The 20638-nt window shown below is 41.6% G+C and overlaps 1 protein-coding gene across 1 annotated transcript in view; it reads right to left on the bottom strand.

Annotated features, from left to right (window-relative positions):
• The window catches only part of MAN1A1 (mannosidase alpha class 1A member 1), a 238586-nt gene that overhangs the window by 170975 nt on the left and 46973 nt on the right, over positions 1–20638 (bottom strand). The window lies entirely within an intron of this gene.

Here is a 20638-nt window from a genome sequence, read left to right as displayed (position 1 = left end):
CTGTTTTGTTGTTTACCAATTGATTTGACCATGTGGCAAAACGGATATTGATAAACTGAGAATACATTTTGTGAGCGCATGACAGTGAATTGCTCATCTATTCTATTAGCCCTTTCCTCCAAACAAAAAGTGACCAAACAGTACCTCGCCATTTTCTCATTGCATCCATTCATTTTCTAGTGTTCATTCTAGCACCCGCCATATTTGAAAACCCATGCAGTTCCTCTTCCCTGTCTGGGGCGTCGCTGTCTGCTGTGGTGTTTCTAGCACAGGTCTGGTTTGCATATCAGTGCTGATATACAGACCACACTGTGCTAGAAACACTATAGCAGACAGCGACACCCCAGGCAAGGAGGAGGAACTGCATGGGTTTTCAAATATAGAGGGTGCTAGAATGAACACTATTATCTTAATATTGATTGTATCCCCCCTTCGCTTTCGGTGCAGATAGAGAAGCTAAGCTCCTAAGGCAGTGGTGGTTCTCAACCTTGGTCCTCAGGACCCCCCACACAGTGCATGTTTTCCAGGTCTCCACACAAAATCACAAGTGAAATACTTCGTTCCTTCTGCTGATTTTTTGTGTCAGTGAGTAATGAGTGCACCTGCCGGGTGACCTGGAAAACGTATACTGTTGGGGGGGTCCTGAGGGCCGAATAGGGTGACCAACTCATCCCTTTAATCCGGGACACATTAATTACACAGGTTCTGTGGCTGGCTTTCACCTGGTTTTAAACTGCAACACCTCAAACCTCCATTTCACCTGGTTTTAAATTGCCACAGAACCTGTGTAATTAATGTGTGTCCTGGATTAAAGGGATGAGTTGGTCACCCTAGGGCCGAGGTTGAGAACCACTTTCCTAAGGCTAGAGACACAATGGATATGCAACTAGTCACTCTTTCACCACGAGGTCTAAATTACAATTTTGGATTGATACAATTGTATCGAAAATAAGTAGGAGCACTTTTCAACTCATAAAATATACTTGCCGCTATATAAATACACAGTGTAACATATCAGCATTCTTTGAACATATTCCAATTATATTGTAATATGTTCGAAATGACTAGTGATGACTGTATAACTTCGTATTTTGCATTGTATGGCTTTATCTATAGGTGTCAAAAGAACAATGTACCTTGAGCGCTAGGGGCAAGTGCTTGGGTGCTGTGTGCAAGTGGCTGCCCTCTGGGAGAGGGATCCCGCCCTCAGAAATAGCGAGGTAAAGAAAAGTACCAGTAGGCGCCTTTTGCACACAAGATATTACAATTTAATTAATAGAAAAGAAAAATAGGAAAAGGAAAATAGGAAAAGGAATTCCTGCTGCTGGTTGAGACCGAAGACCCGGAGAACCTTTCACCCAGTGTGAGCTTCGACAACTCTTCACACCCCGGTCCCCGCCAGATCTCACCAGCGCAGATACGGAGTGTCATTTCAGACAAGACACAGCTCACCTGCCATCCCGTCGGCGTACGGCAGCAACGTGCACGAGACCCCACAGAGAGGATGTTTCCGCCCGCCGCAGTGTTCAGTGGCTCACACCTGGCTTGCTGGCCGGTGTAGCCGCTCCACACCAACCAACACTGCAGGCGTGTGACGGATAAGTGCACCCACGTACCCCGACTGGGACCTGCCGAGAGCCCCACAAGTTACAATAATGAGCCTTATCACTGTGGTCCGTACCAACTAAAGGTAATAATAAAGTGCCTACTCCGTATTCAACTTTTCTGCTAAGGAGCTTTTAAGGAACTTTACTGTGGATTACAATTCCATGTTGGGAGGACTTACAAAAAAAATCCACTGATCCCCCCATTGTTGTCCCCCAATACAGCGCTGGGAATTCCACCCATATTATTCAGGACACTTACACCTGTTCTATATATGCGCATAATTGAGCAATCAACCGGGACCTGATAAATATATGCCATTTTTAAACAGCACTTTATTGATGTACATGTTTTAAATTGTTTCTGCATGCATGCATAATATTTTGTGTATTTTTATTTTGTATGTTATCCATTTTTATTAATTAAATTGTAATATCTTGTCTATTGGTGTCATGTCTGATATATTTCACATGACACAGCTAACAAATGCAGAACTTATATATTCGCTATATTATGTTTGATAGACGTTAGCATCTGTAACTATGGAGACGGGGAGCACACAGCTAGGCGACAGATGATGAAGTCATTGCCCAGTTGCCGCATGGACGGGTCCCGATCCGGAAGTGAACACAGGGGTGTTTTGTACTTAAGGTAAGAACTTTTTGTATACATCTTTGTCCTGATGAAAATGCTGCTAAATAAAAGGCACTGAAACATTGCAGTGATCTATTTTACCGATGTAAGTGATTATTTTAAAGACCATTTCTAAAGTGCTATTAGTTTTCATTTGAAGGAACACACATACAAGATGTAGAATGGTTATAGTGTAAAAGAGGTTTTAGTTAGAGATGTCCCAGTGGGATATCTCATTATATCAAGTCCTATGAGTGCTGCACTCTCCCGTCACTATCACAAGGGCTACCCAAACGACTACATGGGATTTGTCCTCCGACCTTTTCATACCCCCACTATCTACGTTGGCGTGGAGTTGATTTTATATAGTGTGGTGAGCGCAGTGAGCCACCGAGCCCGAAGCGTGGCGAGCCCTACAAGGGGATGCGGAATACATGTGAAGCAATGCGCGTGTGCTCGCCAAGCTTCAGGCTCGGTGGCTCGCTGCGCTCGCCACACTATGTAAATTCAACTCCACGCCGGTGTGGATAGTGGGGGTATGAAAAGGTCAGAGGACGCATACATATCTGATCGCATGCGAGGCGACCGATTTTTGGTTGTACAATGACATAAGATTAAAAAATCAGGCACCCAGATAATACACAAGTACCAATTATTCTACTGAAAATAAAAGAACAAAGGGCTAGATTCTCTAAACTTCAAAAGTGATAAAATGGAGAGTGATAAACAGCCAATCAGCGAATACCTGCCATGTCACAGACTGTGTTTGAAAAATGTCAGCCAGGAGCTGATTGGCTGACTATCACTATTTTATTTGATGTTTAGGGAATATGGCCCTAAGTCTGGTTGCTAAGGGTACAATATTTTTCTTTAACTAGTCACCATAATTAGGTCCCCATATTATGCAGAAAATTCTTAAAATCACTAAAAAGATTTAAATGCATTGTTGGACTCCAGGACACACATGCCAAAATGCAGTAATTTCACTGTGTAATAGTTTATCAATCCCTCCAAATGCAATGCACGAATGACCAAAAAAAATTAAACTCTGCTTTCCCACTCATGCCCTTTTGCCTGCACAGGCATAGATGTTCAACATAGTCTCTGTTTAGCAAGTAAAATAAACTCAAATGTCAACCTTCATTCCATATGGAAGAACCTGTAAAAACGTTGTTAACAGTGTAGGCGAAACCTGTAGTAAAATAACTTCTCCACAACTTCAGACAACTACAGTACCTGTACTCCGTGAACTTAAGTCTTCAAATTTCACACCTCTAAAATATCACCTTGCTTTAGGTAAAGCATATTCTGCAAGCTAATAGTGTGTACACACGGTGACATATGGCTTCCGATGTTGCAGATATAGTGAACATCGGAAGCCATATCTCATGGTGATTGTATGCTTTAGGGCTTGCAAGCGATGCGCACTCCCGCGTGAGTGAAAGTCGGTGGTAAAATAGAGAGGGCAGGCAAGACTATATAATGCAGATCTGCACTATATAGTCAAATATGTGCCACTGCATGCATGCCGTGCTATGCGCGTCCCGATCTGATCGTATCGGGACTTGCATAACACAGCATATCTACCGTGTGTACACACCATTAGTCAGTTTTACCATTCACATTTCTAAAATAAAAACATACATACAACTTCTTAATTGAATCACTTCAATATGATTAATGCCCTTTACACACGGTGCGAGTCAGAGTCCATTTCAATTAGATTTTAACGACATAGTCCAAATAGAATTGAAATGTAAGTGTCTCCTAAACAAATACGGCTGAAAACTAACAGAAATAATGGGTACTCAAGATATTCGCACCCAAACTGAGCAACAACTGAATTAACCCAAAAGGATCTTGCAGAATTTCAGTAAACAGAACCAATAGTAAAAGTGAACAGCTACTTCCTTCCTCCAGAAGGATATAAATACATTAGAGACTGTACAAAGAAGGGAAACTAAAATGGTGCATGGCATGCCTCACAAAACGTACCAGGAGAGACTAAAATATCTTAATATGTATGTAATACTTTAGAGCAGAGAAGGGAAAGGGGGGGCATGATAGAAACTTTCAAATATATCAAGGGTACACTAGATGGGCCAAGTGGTTCTTATCTGCCATCAAATTCTATGTTTCTACTGTGAACTTAATGCAGTGCGGTGTAGTTAAACTTTGCCTGGTTGCATGGATGCACACACTTTATGGGAAACTATGGGGTCAATTCTATTAACCAATAAAACCATCACAGGTGCCAGCACTTACAGTACCACTGACTCAGATGTTTCTTTTGAACCCCCCCTAAAGCTGTTAAAAGTTTGAGAGTCAAGCACAAAAAGGGGCTGCGAGGGGTGCGATATTGCTAAGGTTTACACTCTGCGGCTAGGGCACTTCACACACTGGGATGCGGTTGATTGGCCAGTACTTATGTGGACCATTATTGGGTTGATAGGCAATAGGTCGACATAAAAGAGGTAGACCGGAATTAGTGTCCACATTCCAAAAAACCTGAAAGGAGTTTTGAAATTTTTTTTTTTGTTCAAACATGATCTTAACTATCCAAGTGGGCATAACATTAGCTTATAATCGTGTGCTGAGAGCAGCGAGTTACCGTGCCTGAATCATGACAAGCACAGCAAGCCATGGGTGGAGGCAAAGTACACTTACACCCCCCCCCCCTCCCAAAAAGTGAATAACCCATGTTGCCCTTGTGTGTCGACCATTTTCAGTTCAACCGTCTGCTTGTGTCAATGACTGCTTAAAACCTGTCGACCAATAGTCAATATTAGTCAATCTATTGACTGTCGATGTAATGTTCCACACCCCGCATGGGGAATAGGACTGACCGCTAACTTTGTTTTCTTCCTTCTATTCCAGAGGTACTCCAAGCTCATGGTGCTGTATTGAATTCCCACTTCGATAACCTTTCCCTTCACACATAGGCACCACCAAAGAAAAATGGGTACTTGTTTCCTAGAACGGCGCCCAGATTTTCTACGTACGCAAACGTAGGGAAATCGCATGGGTCATTTTAGTGGCGTGCGATGAGATACGATTTTTTTTAATTGTCATTTATTCACTGCTCTGTGAGCTCCAGGGGATCGCATCTCCCGCAAAATTGCATCACATGCGATTTTATAGGGTGTGCGATGACATTACATTAGCTATACAATGATATGATTGTATGACATACAATGATGTTTTACGCACCCCCCACTATCCACGCCACCCAGAAGCGTGGCGAGCGCAGCAGTACGCATACTCAACGTTTTCATACCCCCACTATTCACGTCGGCGTGGAGTTGATTTTAAATAGTGTGGCCAGCGCAGCGAGCCCCGTGGATAACTTTACATGTATTCCGCTGCGCTCGCCACACTACATAAAATCAACTCCATGCAGACATGGATAGGGGGGGTATGAAAAAGTCGTAGGATGCGTACCACTGCGCTCGCCACGCTTTGGGGTGGTGTGTTATTAGGGGGGGGGGGGTGCGAAAAACCGAATTTTATGACATACAATAATATGATTGTATACCTAATATTACATGTAAAAAACGCATTGCACTGCACTACAATAGCCTATACGATGTGATTTCCCAACGCAAAATACCCGACAAAGCAAATAGCTTAGTGGGTGCTGTTCTAGGAAGCAAGTACCGAAAAATGTATAAAAAGGATAAGAGACCTTTATTTATAGACTGAAACCCAATTACAAAGACCAATACAATAATTAATTGGCCCAGCAGAATCTGTGTAATGCCCAACTTCTGCAACAAAAATGGAAACAAGCATGTGACAGAATCAACGAAAGCCCTGTTATACTAAACTGCATGACATCTGTAAGGGGTTCCTTATTCAGCCCTTTTTGTTCAGATCCTATTTAGTGATAGAAAGGAGCTGAAATATTCCTGTAGTTCTCCTTTTGTTACTATTTAAGCCAAACTAATTATAAAAAATATAAGAATAAAATATAGAAAAATAACCCACCAGCAACACAAATACTTTATGTTAACAATACATTGCATTAAAGATATGGGAAACAGACACAGGAAAGACTAATTGTGAAATGCTTTTCAATTATGAAATATTGTCAGCATGGGAGACCTCCTACTGCTCAGGCATACTCACAAATACCAGGTAACAGCATGTCAAACTGAAGGAAAGCCTTTATATGCAGATAAAGAGCAGGCCCATAAATGTTTCCGTGCATGCAATGTCTCCATTACAAGTGACCAATACATTTTCTGTTTATATATCTAAAAAGGTTAGTGCGTACATTATACCACTTTCACACTGCATCTCTAAAACGATATATTGCTGATTTTCAGCCCGTTAAAATAGAGCTGCAGTGTGAAAGCACCAGTTTTAAATTATCGGTTCAAGAAAACCGGTAATGCAAAACAGGTAAAAAGAAGGCTCCTACATGGTTCAGACCCGTTATTTGTGCAGAGTAAATGGGTCTGAATCAGTATATTCATCTGCCGCAGGGACCCGCTGCCTGGATACCCAGTGCGGGCAACCCCGCTACAAACTGCACAGCCAGCCCACACCTGCTACAGCCTCCACCACCATGCATCAGCCGGGCACATGCCAACTAGCAACTCCGACCCTGGCATGCCGCTGGACTATGCCTACCTAGCCCTGTGCCCACACACAGTATTGCAGTGAAGATGAGGACAGCGCGGAGAAACGCTGCTCTGTACCAGGGGAGGGGGTACCAGCTGCCAGGTACCTGGGGGGGAGCTGGGGTACCAGCTGCCAGGTACCAGGGGACAGGGGGGGGGGGGGGGGGGGGGGGTTTCAGACCAGGTGCCAGGAAATGGGTGGTATATTACTGGTGAATTACCGTTTTTGTACCTTCCACAAGGGGTTCAATGTGAAAAGTACAAAAATGGTAATTGACCAGTAATACACCGTTTACAACACGCAGTGTGAAAGGGTCTTTATGGCGCAAACATTTTTTAAGTCCCGTTTACAAATACCGGGTCTTTACCTGTTTCTGCAGTGTGAAAGCAACATTAGAAAGACGTATCATCCTGTCCACATACGCAGCAAGGAATGAAGGAGGACCAGCACATTAAAAAATATTTTTTTTGTATTGAGAAAAAAATGCAAATGTCCAACAAAAATCACTAAATGCATAATTAAATGAAAATCCACAGTGCACATGCTATGGGAGCTACGTACACAGCTTGTCCCACTCCGGCCATAAATAATTTAATTCTATATGGGACTCAGCACCTATATATATCATGATTAAATAAATAAAAAAAGTGCGTCTCTTCTCTCTACTGGATTATATAGAATAGATAGAGATACTTATATGGTTGTTGTCCACACCAGGATTAAACTGCAGCTTTCACCTTGTCGTCAGAGTTTAAGTGTTAACCCTTAAGGTGCTCTTTCATCTTTTGGAAGAGGTGAAAATCACAGGGCGCAAGGCCGGGGCTGTAAGACAGGTGTGAAAGAACCTCCTTGAACTGCAGGCGCTGCAACACTCTTCCAAAATATGAAAGAGCACCTTAAGGGTCAACACTTCAACTCATACTATGAGGTGAAAGCTGCCGTTCAACCACCAGCTTTAGTAAAGGTTTGCTCGACTCTTCAAGCGTTGGTGCACATAGGAGGAAATGGATGGGGACTACGTTGAAAAGTTAATAGTGCATTAGAGGATAAACGGATAAATTATGTACAAAAAAAAATGTTCAATGTCATTCACAAATAAAAAAAGTTATACAAGGAAACACATACACTTGACGCACATGCACTCCGAGTCTTTATTTGTAGTAGGCAACAGCATTCCAGTATATTCACATGGTTACAGTACAGCAGCATACAGGTGACAGCAGCACAGTTCACCATATATATGCCTCACAGCTTCCAATGGCCCTACCATAGACCGCAACCCCAGTCTCTCTCCTGGGCAGCTACTTCACCATCAGGAGCCATTACCCTCTGTTCTGATCACAGATTTAACAGAAAGACACAGGTGCTGCTAATCAGCCACACCTTAAATTTCCTTTTTGGGAAAAGCTGGACTCGAGACTCTGTTGTGGAGTTATGCAGTGAGCACCTTCCCTCTGAACTCTAAATTTGGAGGGTTCTCACACTGCTGAACCTATACAAGATTTATTTGAAGAAAAACAGTGTTGTGCGTTGTTTTTGGATGCCCCATTTTCTGGATCTTATTGGAAATACGTGTCTGGTTATTACAATTGGATATACACAGTTATATTGATTGTACTGTTGCCCCTGAGGAAGTCATTTTCATGACGAAACGCGTTGGGCCTCTTGCTTCAGACTGAACTTACCAATCCACCAGAGATACCACTACAATCCTTTATGTACTTGAAATATTATATGTACATTGTTACACCTTGATAGGTGTTTTTTATGTGATATTTTTATTCATTTTATATATTAAATGATGTGAATGAAAGTCATTTCACCATCTCAGCGCCCTCTGAAACTCCACTTTTTCTCTCTCTCTCTCTATATATATATATATATATATATATATATAACATACGTACACTCAGTTCTGGCTAAATATATAGTAAAAGATAACAAAAGTTCCAATATAATATCATTACTTCCAATAACAGTAGTATTAGGGGCGAGCCCGCATACAGTATAACCGAGCACAGGACAAATGCTTCCCCCCAAAGACAGTCACACCTCGCGATGCTGCTGCTTACGTGCGACCCTCCATCCACCAGGGTGCGGGACACGATGTCTATAAGTCCAAAGTGGGAAGTTTCACTTCTATATAACATGGCCCCGAGGCTGCCTACAGCACTCCCACTGCCCTACTCCCAGACTGGGGGTGACCTGGGTCTGCATGTTAGTGTAGAGGCCTGCCGGTGCCAGGGGAGGGGGTGCCCCTAGGGTGCTGCTGCTTGTCACCCATTTACATGCTGCCTGCCGCACTCGCCCCTCCAGCACCTACACTACCCTCCCACACAGCCCTATCCCACCCACCGCACCCGCAGCTCCCCCACCTGCAGAACACTTGCGCGCACACACACACACACACACACACACCTCTCCCACAGCCACACTGCACATAAGCTGCACACAACTGAAGTACCCCTTCACGAGCCACTCCGCCACCCATGCACACCCCCCACTACTACACCGTTCCTTCATAATTCCATTCTGTACATCTTACTCCAAGGGCGAGATGCATTAAGCTGAAAATGCGGTAAAACCCCCATTTCCCTATATTTTAAAACCCGTCCGCACCGATACCACATAGTAGGGTATCGCCACCTTTGGGTGGCGATACCCTATAGAAGCCTATGGGCTTCTTTTCGCTGCCTGCCGCCTCGCCGACCCCCTCTTCCCCTCCCTCCAGCTTACCTTCTTGCAGGTCCTCCTGGACTCCGGAAGGTAAGCCCTTCCTCCCACTAGCAACGCAGCCAGATGTCCTTCCGGCTGCAGGGGGGGGGGGGCGGCGCCAGGGACAGCCACACTGAGCTTTCCCGGCTGCAGGGGAGCAGAAGGCAGCTGCGAGGTGACGGAGACCCTCCGTCACCGCACCACCAGCCGCATAGGTTAGTACATATACGCTGGCATCGCGGTGGGGGCGTGGCGAAGGACGGTGATGAATATTAATACATCCCGCCCTAAGTACTGTTCATACCGACGGAATAGGCTACACCCTCTTCAATCACATGCCCTTTTAATCTAAAATATGTCACCTATCTAAAGTAGTTATACAAAAAAATCCACCATATAATACAACCGATATTTCACGCAATAAAGAGGTCCACGTGTTAAGGGGGCGGTGCCCCTTATGACAGTGTGAAGAGCGCCATGGTGCGATGAAATATATATAGATATGTCTATCTCATCACACATCAGCACCCACTTCCCAGGCTGGGGTGCCGTGGCCTGTGACCACACACTCTAGTAATTACAAACACAGGGGGCCCAGCACTCACTACAACAAACTAACTCAACTTAACATTCAAATAATCTTAACATTCAAATAATCAATTAAATGTGTTTTTTTCTTGGGTTAAAGCCCAACTGCCAACTACCTTATGGTTCATTTTAGCTATGATGTGTAAGCGGTAGCCAGGTTCCTAAGAAAACCAGTTGTTAGTGTAGGACTTGCAGTGAAATGGGGTCCCTTGGCGATGGGCTGCAAGCTTAAATGCATTGATCAATTCATGAACTAAAACCCCATTATTTATTTGATTATTTGAATGTCAAGGTGAGATAGTTTGTTGCAAGGAGTTATGGGCCGTGTGTGTGTGTATACACACACACACAAACACAGGGGGCCAGCACTCACTGCAACAAACTAACTCAGATAGAGATATACATACATATAAACACACATATACATACATATACACACACACGCACGTTTGCGACACTGCCATTTTTAGTAGATATTTGCACATCTCAGATGTTGGTACTCAAAGGGTTAAGCAAAATGAAAGCATGACTTGCAAAAAAAAAAAAAAAAAAAGTACATTTCTTTTTTTTGTCAAGATGTCCTTACAAGAACATGCATACGGAAAATTAATCTTGGCCCCACCTCAAGATAAATTAACCTAGATATACCTCTAGAAATAGCTAAATAAGTTCCATTTTGCTGTAACTTATCAGGATCCTACAAGCATTTGCAAGTGGAATTTTAAGCAAATAGTTTCTAAAGGCTGTGGGGAAAACAGAATGCTTCCCAAAATTTTTGGGTGCTTGTTTGTCTTCAAATAATAAAGATCAAGGTATACTGTAAGTTATCACCAGATGTCCTCTACAAGCCTGTACATGTTGACATCTCCGGTGACACCAGACGTGATCTAGCATGATCATGTGTGTGTGGCCAAACTGGACACTCTTTCCGTCACCCAGGGCTTACACTGAGCTGTTGTACTGGCCATGTGGGGCCAGCTTAAAGTATTGAACCAGATGGAAACATTCTGCTGTTGTAATCGGGTTTAAGAAGCTTATCTTTCAAACACTGAGGCTTTCCAAAATAAGAAAACTGTAATATATACAATTTTAAGACTTGAATTGCACTAGACAGAGCACCGGATGACAGCTTTCAAAAAGACAAGGGGAAACTTTTCTTTGTTTACAGAAAACATGATAAAGGATAGAACTGTACATCCTGATTTCATTAGTAACTGTACTTGGAGCAAAGCATAAAATCACAGACAATAGGTTAGACTGACTACATTAATTTAAGAGCTCATTCTCAAGTGCAAAAGGATAATGGATAAAGACAAAATGCATTGTGATGCGAACCGTGAGTTTTGAACTACATCTCATCTAGTTCAAAACGCATCCGATGTACTAATGCAGCCTGCATTATGAACTAAATACGATGCAATCTAGTTCAAAAAGCACCTGCAGCACATACTTTTTGGACCGTACGTCGGAGCATGCATCGCATCGGCAGACCACAACCCACCGTGCATAGGCAACATAAAAAATTTTTATGCACTTTCACATTGTACAGTAAGTCTGTTTTTGCTGTGTTCTACAACTTTTAGATGCGAGTGGCACCACTGACATTTATTCACATGGAAAAAGTATGAAAAAGTAGTACTGGTGTGATGGTCTAGCCCAGGGGTAGCCAACTCCAGTCCTCGAGAGCTACCAACAGTTCACGTTTTCCAGCTCACCTCCCAGGTACACAGGTGCACTCATTACTAACTAACACATTTTAAAAGACCCACAGGTGGAGCTAAATACTTCACTTGTGATTCTGTGAGGAGACATGGAAATGTGAACTGTTGGTAGCTCTCGAGGACTGGAGTTGGCTACCCCTGGTCTAGCCTGACCAAAGACAGTCAACTGGTAACATTATTACAACTAGCAACATTAACAAATATCATATTCACCAAGACAGGAAGCTAGCGACATTAACACAAATTACATAGCATAATACATGTAAAAATAATCTAAAAAGTTAACCATTATTAACCCTTAACAAACAAGAAATTCAATGAACTACACAATAAATACTGTGCATTTAAAACTGAAAATAAGCTAGTTCATACTAGAACGTCTAGCAGCCCCAGAATTGCATCTTAATGCTGGTATGCTTTTATACTTGTTGCAATTTCCACCAGCTAAGAAAAGACTTAAGTTCTTATACACAGATAGAAATAACAATTAAGGGAAGCAGCTGATAAGATACCATAATAACACTAAGTAGAGTGAAAATATAGGAGGCAACGCAATTAGTAGAGGAATCCGATTAAACAGCAAGTCAGATTGTTCATTCGGGATTATCCAGGAGAGGTTGGATGTATCAATACATATAGGACAAGCATGTTATTAACAGTTTAGGCAAAACAGCTTACATGGAAAACAAAGATCAGTTTGCAACTATTCTAAAAAAAAAAAAATTGTGGGGTTATTAGATTTGGTTTTAGTTTGCCTGGGAAAATCTTGAAGTTAAGATTGGGAAATAATAATCCATTAGGAGAGGCAGCATTCATTTGTGGAGCAAAGTGGATGAGCTGGAGTATTATAGGATAGGAGGACCGAAAAGTAAACAGAGAATTGGTTAATGGCATTGCAACTGCGTGAGGAGTTTGAATTGTGTTTTAAAAGAGGAGGGTTAGACAGAAATAGTAATTGAAGACAGATTGTAAGTGGAGAGATGAGGTAGACAGAGAGGTTTGAAAATAGAAGGCTGAAGAAGTCCAGTTTAGAGATGACCAATAACTGGGTCTTAGGGGCCCATTTATCAAGGATCGCATTTACAATGCCATCTGGCCGGAATATTACTGCCCAGGAACGTATTGCAAAATGCGATCCTATCAGTTGGTTGTATCATGCCCCCATGCAGGGGCAGGGCTCCAAAAATAGGCTACTGCCATCTCAGAATGGCAGTAGCCCAGGGATGTGAAGCACTGCTACCCCATGTTGATACATCAGGCAGCTTCGCATCCCCCATAGAAACCTATGGAGGCTGCGGCCAGTGACGATGCAGGAGGGATGGCAGCAGGGAACAGAAATTTCTGCTTCCGTCCCTCCTACATACATTCCAGTGATACTTAATATTTGTGGCTAACCCCGATAACAGGTGTATTGAATTATATAGGGGCCCCTTAGTGACTTCCAGGGTAAGAAAGTGTGTGATCCAACAAATATTGCCGAGACAGAAACAGCAGGACCGGTACTGAATGTGTGGTTTGGGTTGGGTGGAATGGGATGAGGAAATTACAGCTGCCAATATGGATGAGAAAAATGTGGAGTGGAATGATGCAAAATCAGATGAGGAAATGATGAGGATGCAATCTCTCTTAGGATGCAATATCCTGATGGATGAATTTAATTTTGGATGTAAAGAGGGTGGTGAAGTCAAGGGTCTCCAGAGTGAGCAGGAAAGGCAAAGAGCTACAACCTTTTCTAAGTGCCGCTGTCAGTGTCTAACGGCCAGGTCAGGTGATCGGGAATATTAAAACAGATTTAAAAATTCAGACTGGAGAATCATGCATTTTTAAAATGCTTAACTTCCCTGTTTTGAAGGATAGCTGATCTTTGCTGGCCATTGAGTCAGGCATTTTTTTTTTGTGACATACCGCCATTGGTCTTTTTAAATTGTATGCAGAGATTTTCATCTATGGATGTAAAAGGTCTAGATTTATAAAAGTGCAGAGAAATAAAAAAAAGTGTAGAGATGAAATACCAACTTATCAGCTCCTGCCATTATTTTCAAGCACTACTTGTAAAAAGACAGTTAGGAATGGATTGTTTCATTCTCTTCAAATTAAAAAAAAAAAAAATCGCTCTCCAAGCTTCGATACATACATCTGGGCCATAGCTACTGCTAGACTGCAATTAATAATGGATTCGGATTTTGTTCAAAATGCTCAATACATTTTTACATAAAGAGTATAAAAGGTCTGTGGAACTTACTATGACTAGTAAGCAAACTATTTAGCACTGCAATGCTTTATAATAAGCACCTTTGGTACTACTAGCATGAGAATGAACACTATACAATAGTTAATTTCTGGATGCAATAAACTCTTTTTTCCCATTAAACCAACAGGTATAACTAAGTAAATTCACATCTTCTAAATATATAGAGGTTAAACACAAATAGCTAACCTGTGTCTGTGCCACCATTGGGTGGCTGAATGGTCTATAGGGTTGTGCAAGCCAGCCCCCGCAGATCCAACAAAGCCGCCAGAAAATGTTCCTGGCCTTGTCACGCCCTTAAAACGATGGCCATGACCAACCCAAAATGGCAGTATTCCACGACTGACAGTCTGCTGCCAATCTTTCAGCGGTCACAGATTATTGCACATGCACAAAATGCCAAACACCACAGCTATGTTTGGAACTGATTCAGGAATGTCTGTATAACATCTGGTAAATATTGTATACCAGATATTGTGCCAGTATGGAGTTAGGTGTACTTTACATAATATGCTGTGGTAAAATTACCCTATCCTCTATAGAAAACCTGGAAGAAGCAGCTGTACAGCAAAACCGCTTAGGAAAATCACAACTTTGTCATCATAGATGGAGCCAATCACACTGTAGGTAATCATACTTACCAGTACTCAGTCAGCAGTAATGGTTCATGCCTCAGCTACAAATCTCAAACTTCAAAAAGAAATACCAGTTTAAGTGTTATTCCAAGATAAAGGAGGTCATACCGTAACATACAGTCACTCCGTATTTACAGCTTAGAAGATACACTGCACCTCTTCCCTCTAACTGGATGTGCTGCGTGATCTCCCTGTGTCAAAATCTTTATATCTATATTACATTACCTAGCATGCCTATTTATTGAGAATGGTAGAAGTGATTTATGGTATTTTATTTAAATACAGTTTCTTATACAGCAAAGCAGTACTTCTTTAGCAGTATATTTAAAGTTATAGGATGTACACCTTTTTAAATCTGTGTACTTATTGGGCTTTGTTCTTGCACACATCAGATGGCAGACCAGTCTGAACTGCTGTACCATCTGATGAATTGGACACTTTTGTTAGTTATCACAACATCTTTAGATGGGTTCTGCAGCCTCTTCTCTACATGTAACGAATTTGGCTTTAAGCGATGATTCGCCATGATGTTCCCTGGGGTATGGATTAGGTTGACAAGAGTAAGGTTGATTCCTTTTGGTCGATACAGACAATCAACACATGAGAAGTGTGGCCATGCATTATGTCAACATTGTCAAAAGGTCAACTAAAAAAAAAAAGTGTACATGAAAAACGTTGATGGGTTTTTTTTTTGTCTTTGTCGACATGGACACTGTAAAAGGGTACTGCTGTGCTCATCATGCTTCAGGCACAGTGCCTCGTTGATCTTGGCAAACTATTATATTCTCCCTCTATGCCCACTGGGACGGTAAAATATGGACAAGTGTTTAAAAAAACAAAAACAGTCAACCTTTTGACCGAATGCATGTTGGCCTTTTTATGTAATGACCTTCTGCCTGTTGACCAACAGTGCTAGATAGAGGGTTTTGGTGGTATTAACTGCGCTATATTTAGCTGTGGAGCCCCTAGCTGCCCTCTGCTGACCAAAAAAGAAGAGTAACACCCACTCTTTTGGGATTTACATATGTAGCAAATGGGTATTAACGCAATACAATTTTTATCTGGTTAATACATCCCCTAAGGGGTCCAGATTTTTTTAAACATCAATTAGGAGTCCTGTGCGCCATTTCTGCAGACCTTTTTGCTACCATATGTTGACCAACAGTGGTGAACCCATTGATTGTCAAAGTAGACACTGCCGACCTAATGGGGGCATACTTCCATGACTGTATTTGTCTCTTGATATAGTGTAAACGGACCTGAATTGTTCTCTCCCTCCAAAATAGCTTAAATGCCTATTTGACTTGTGTATTTTGATATTTTGCTTCAATAAAAAAAAATGCTTAAAGAAAAAGTAATATGGTTCAAAGAGTTAATTTCTAAGTGTTATATAGGTTGCATAAAGCAAACATATGGTCCTTTGTCCCAGGTCCTAACAATGAGTTGTCAACTACAATCAGGTGAAAGAAAGTTAACATAAAAAGGTAAACCCTTTAATTGTTTAAGAAAAGAATGAACAGTGAAATGGATAAGGCTGCCATTCTGGATAGCTAAAAATAAAATGTTAAATATGGTACATATACATGCACACCGATCTAAATGAATATCAGTATATTACACTCATGCCAAGTATTGAATCATAAAACAGTAACATATGTATTTCAGGATCTTTCAGATGAGAATTCTAAATTGCTACAAGTAAACCATTAACTTACAAATTGTCAGATGTTTCTGATCGAGAATTTCAGGAAAAATTATTAACTTAAGTGTGTCAATGTGTCATTCTAAGGCCGGTTACACCCTGGAGAAGGGGATTCGTTCAGACATTCTTGTCAACCCAGATCACCCGTACCCGCCAACATGTATGACTCCGCTAGATTGCAGTACATCGAACTTTGCATCGTTGCAAGTGGGAGCATGCATAAACAATGAGCAATATGCTGGTCTAATCTGACCGGACGGACGGCACATTGCCCAGGGTGAACCCTGCTTTAGTTTGTGATGTGAAGGGGAGGATGGTAGAATGCCAGTAAACTTGTTTCCTCAAATTAAAGTATTACACTCATTTTGGGGTACAGAAAAAGTTTCTGTTAAATGATTCGTATAGTTTGTAAATGGCATGTTTCTGAATTGTTTACAGATGTGTCCACATACACCCGAGTCTTAGTAGCTGCTGTGGAAAGCGGGGACATTCTATTCCTTGATAGTAAATGGGTTCCAAGCACTCACCATAACTTGACAAAGTAATCAATTAAAAGACATGAAATGTAATAGAATTCAAAACAGTTTATAGTAGTGCATCTTAATTTTGCATGAATAGATGTAGGTGCTTATCCTTCAAATGAGAAAATACCATTGGTGGAGTAGACTATACCAATCACAAACCCTAAAATTAGGCTGTAAGAGGAACTATGTAGTTCTAGCCATTGTGGTAAACTGTACAATGGTACTTTCCACATCCGACAAATTTTAGTCTGGTGCATAATCTTTAAGCTGTATAGTCTCAAAACTCTTTTCTGCACAGCTGTCAACATCCATAGGAAAAAAAAAATTCACAAGTTACAGTCCAAGCCATAAATCCAATGGATGGTGACTATACAGGTATGGTATAGGGTCAACATGCGAAGTTGACAAAGGGTCGCCACAAAAGGTTGACATGTACAACAAATTAAAGGCAATAGGAGTATTTCATGTCAATACGTTAATCACAGTGACCCCCAATTAGTGTAATCATTCCATCACATGGCTCACTCATCAACCTTTGGGAAAGGTGCCTCGTCCACATGGATGCTAAAGTATAAACATATCTAAAAAATCAATGTGGACCTTTTACCTGTGTCGACCTATTGACCAGATACCGATAATACTCAGCCTAATCTATAGTCTATGTAGCTCACAGATCAGATAAGAATAGGGGTACACGTCTGGAATTTTACTCCCGTATTCTTGTCGGCAGGTATAAAAGACATGTCCTTGCAGTTTTAGCCTTTAACCATCAAATGGCTAAAACTTTTTTTTGTTCAGCATTGGGTGCCCTTCCCCTTTCCTTGCTGAACATGCCCAAATAGACAGGGATAAGCTACATAAAGCTGCTAAACCCATTTAAACTAATTGGCATAACGGAGATGCCCCACTTCTTTCTTTTCTTTGGCACAGACCCCCTTCCTGCAAATCGCACAGTGGGCTTTCTGATAGGTTGCATCAGATGAAAACATGTCATGGAAAGCCCAGCCTGGTGTGGCCTCAACTCATTTGAGCAACAACTCGACCCATTGACACTATTGCGAGGACCTAAAGACCATCAACCAATGATACAACACCTATCTATAAGTAGGCCAGTGGTAGATGTACTGCCTGGTAGTAATCAGATAAATAAGATAAAATATAAGCAATGTCCCCTAATAAAACACCTACAGTATTATAAGCTGGTATGCAAACGGGGGCAGCAATGCTCATTACAACCCACTATAATAAATAAAATGCAGCAGTACCAGTCATAGCTAAAATCTCCAGTCATAAGCACTAGTCCTACAGCAAGATCACAGTAGTAGTACAGTCTAACAACAGTATGAATGTAGATCACCAGTTGTGAGTGTACATAAACACTGCGGTATACTCTACAGTGCCCTTCATCTGAAACAGCTGAAAGGCGGCACACAAAAAAATGTTTCACACTTCACATCCTAAACTTCTTTTATACAGAACAGCCCTGCTAGCTTAAACATCACTACTGAAACACACACCCTCCGGTCTGTTAACCAGTGCTTCCTTTGTTGCATTGTAGAATACATAGTAAATCAACATGGGATAAGAGCCTGTACCAGTGCAGTATGTGGATGTTTGCTATATAAAAAGGGAAACAGACAGCATTGTTGACAACAGTAATCGAAGATTTTGAAGGCATTGTTGTGTTTTTGTAAATTAGGATGTTCATTACTGCATTTCTCCCCAAAGCAGGGTAGTTTCTGATGAATTAAAATTAAACTGCACAATCAAGTGCTGCTTGCAAATGCAGAGGAAAAAAACTACATGCTCACTGGCACTTCTGAAATCCAGAAAAAAAAAAAACATGTCCCGACTGTTAAAACTATACTGCCAAAAATCTAAGCCATCTACCAGCATATGGGTGTAAATAAATGTGACAAATAGTATATCAGAACTAGAAAAAAGGGGGTTTAACACTGGCTTAAGTGTGAAAGATGAATATTTGAACAAAACCGAACATCTCAGTGCTGATCTTGGCTAGGGAGTGTTTTTATTTACAGCTGTATTAATAGCTATCCAATACACCTCATAAACCTCACACTATTTCCTTGTATAAAAATCATACTATTAGCCTCCCATTTTGTAATGGGATAAAGTCTTTTCTTCTATGCCAACACCAGTATCTTCATAATTAAATAAAAAAAACATTCCCCGTGGCATTTTATCAGCAGCAATAGTTTTCAACCAAGTATGGTGAGATAGTTACTGTAAAAATAAAATTCAATTAAATATTGTTTTGAACATTGAAGTATTACCGGTAGGTATTTTTTATTCATGAAAATGCAATTTGAAGCCAAAGTCCAGCGTTCCAAAGCATGGCGCATACAAACCGGCAAACTACGGTCATGAATGCACAAAGGGCAAATAATCCTCTAAGCAAGACATTTCCAACCTCGGTCTTCAAGGCACACTAACCATGCAGGTTTTACAGATATCCAGGCTGCAGCACAGATTGTGAAATACACGGCTTTTCCCCGGCATTGAAATGACGGGGACAGCCGCGCTGGATCCCCGTTCTCACTGCAAGGCAAATTCCCGGGTGAAGAAGTTCTACCCAGGAATTTGCCTTTTAACACGGGTTTTTCGACAGTGTGAATGGGTCAACCCGTGTCTGCATACCCGGATCTCGGACACGGGTAAAAAGGGTTTTACCCGTGTCTGAGATCTGGGTATGCGACCCGTTCACACTGCCAAAAATCGTGGTAAAAAGGAAAATTCCCGGGTCTACATGCTAGACCCGAGAATTTGGCTGCAGTGAGAACATGGTATAAAATAACTGAAGTACTAATTAAGTCACCTGTAGTATGGATATCACTGAAACCTGGACTGTTAAGGGCAGATGTCCAAACAGTGCAGACTTTACCTCCATTTCTTCTTGCACCTCGGGAGGCTGTGCAAAGAAATGTCACCCCCATGGCTACCAGAAATGTAAACAGAACAATTGAATTGCTTAGTTTACCACCCCCTAGTGGTAGCCAACAAATGGTAATACTGAAATGTGATGTAGCATTCCCCAATAGCAAAACTGTGGCAAGGCATGATGGGGCGTGTAGTTTCACCACAGCTGGAGGGCCATAGTTTGGACATGCCTGCTCTAAAGACAGAGGGTATACTGAAGGTATACTTTTCCCCCATACAGGATGTACAGAGCATGTTGGGAAGGCGGTGAATAGAGGCTGACTAATAAGAGAGAGAATACCAAACAAGTTTTGAGGAAAGAAAGAATCCCTGAAGTGCTTAAACTTTGGTTGGTCCGAGTGAAATGTTGGGATATGAACTGAGGCAGTATAGGATACATAACATGTATAGGGGCTACTGCCCAGATTAGTTTTGATATTTCATACAAGTTCCATGTAATTTATTACTAGTTGAAGATATTACTTAGGAGAGGGTGATTCAGTTGTTTCTGAACACCTGATATCCTGACTAAAGAGGCTGGAGATCAGCTGAAAAGTAAGGGTTTTGTTCTGATCATGCATGTCATTGTAGGTCTGGGTTTAGCCTCAAAGTGGATAAACCTACTATAGTAAAAATGTGACAATTTGGCGCCCAAAACAGCCAATGGAATTGCTCTTTTGGGCTCCATCCATCCTACCCTAGAG

This window comes from Crinia signifera, chromosome 3, assembly GCF_055691185.1.
Source record: "Crinia signifera chromosome 3, ASM5569118v1, whole genome shotgun sequence".
In the NCBI taxonomy this organism is placed as follows: Eukaryota; Metazoa; Chordata; class Amphibia; order Anura; family Myobatrachidae; genus Crinia; species Crinia signifera.
The sequence above is the reverse complement of the archived record's forward strand: the minus strand, read 5'-3'. Positions and strand labels throughout refer to the sequence as shown.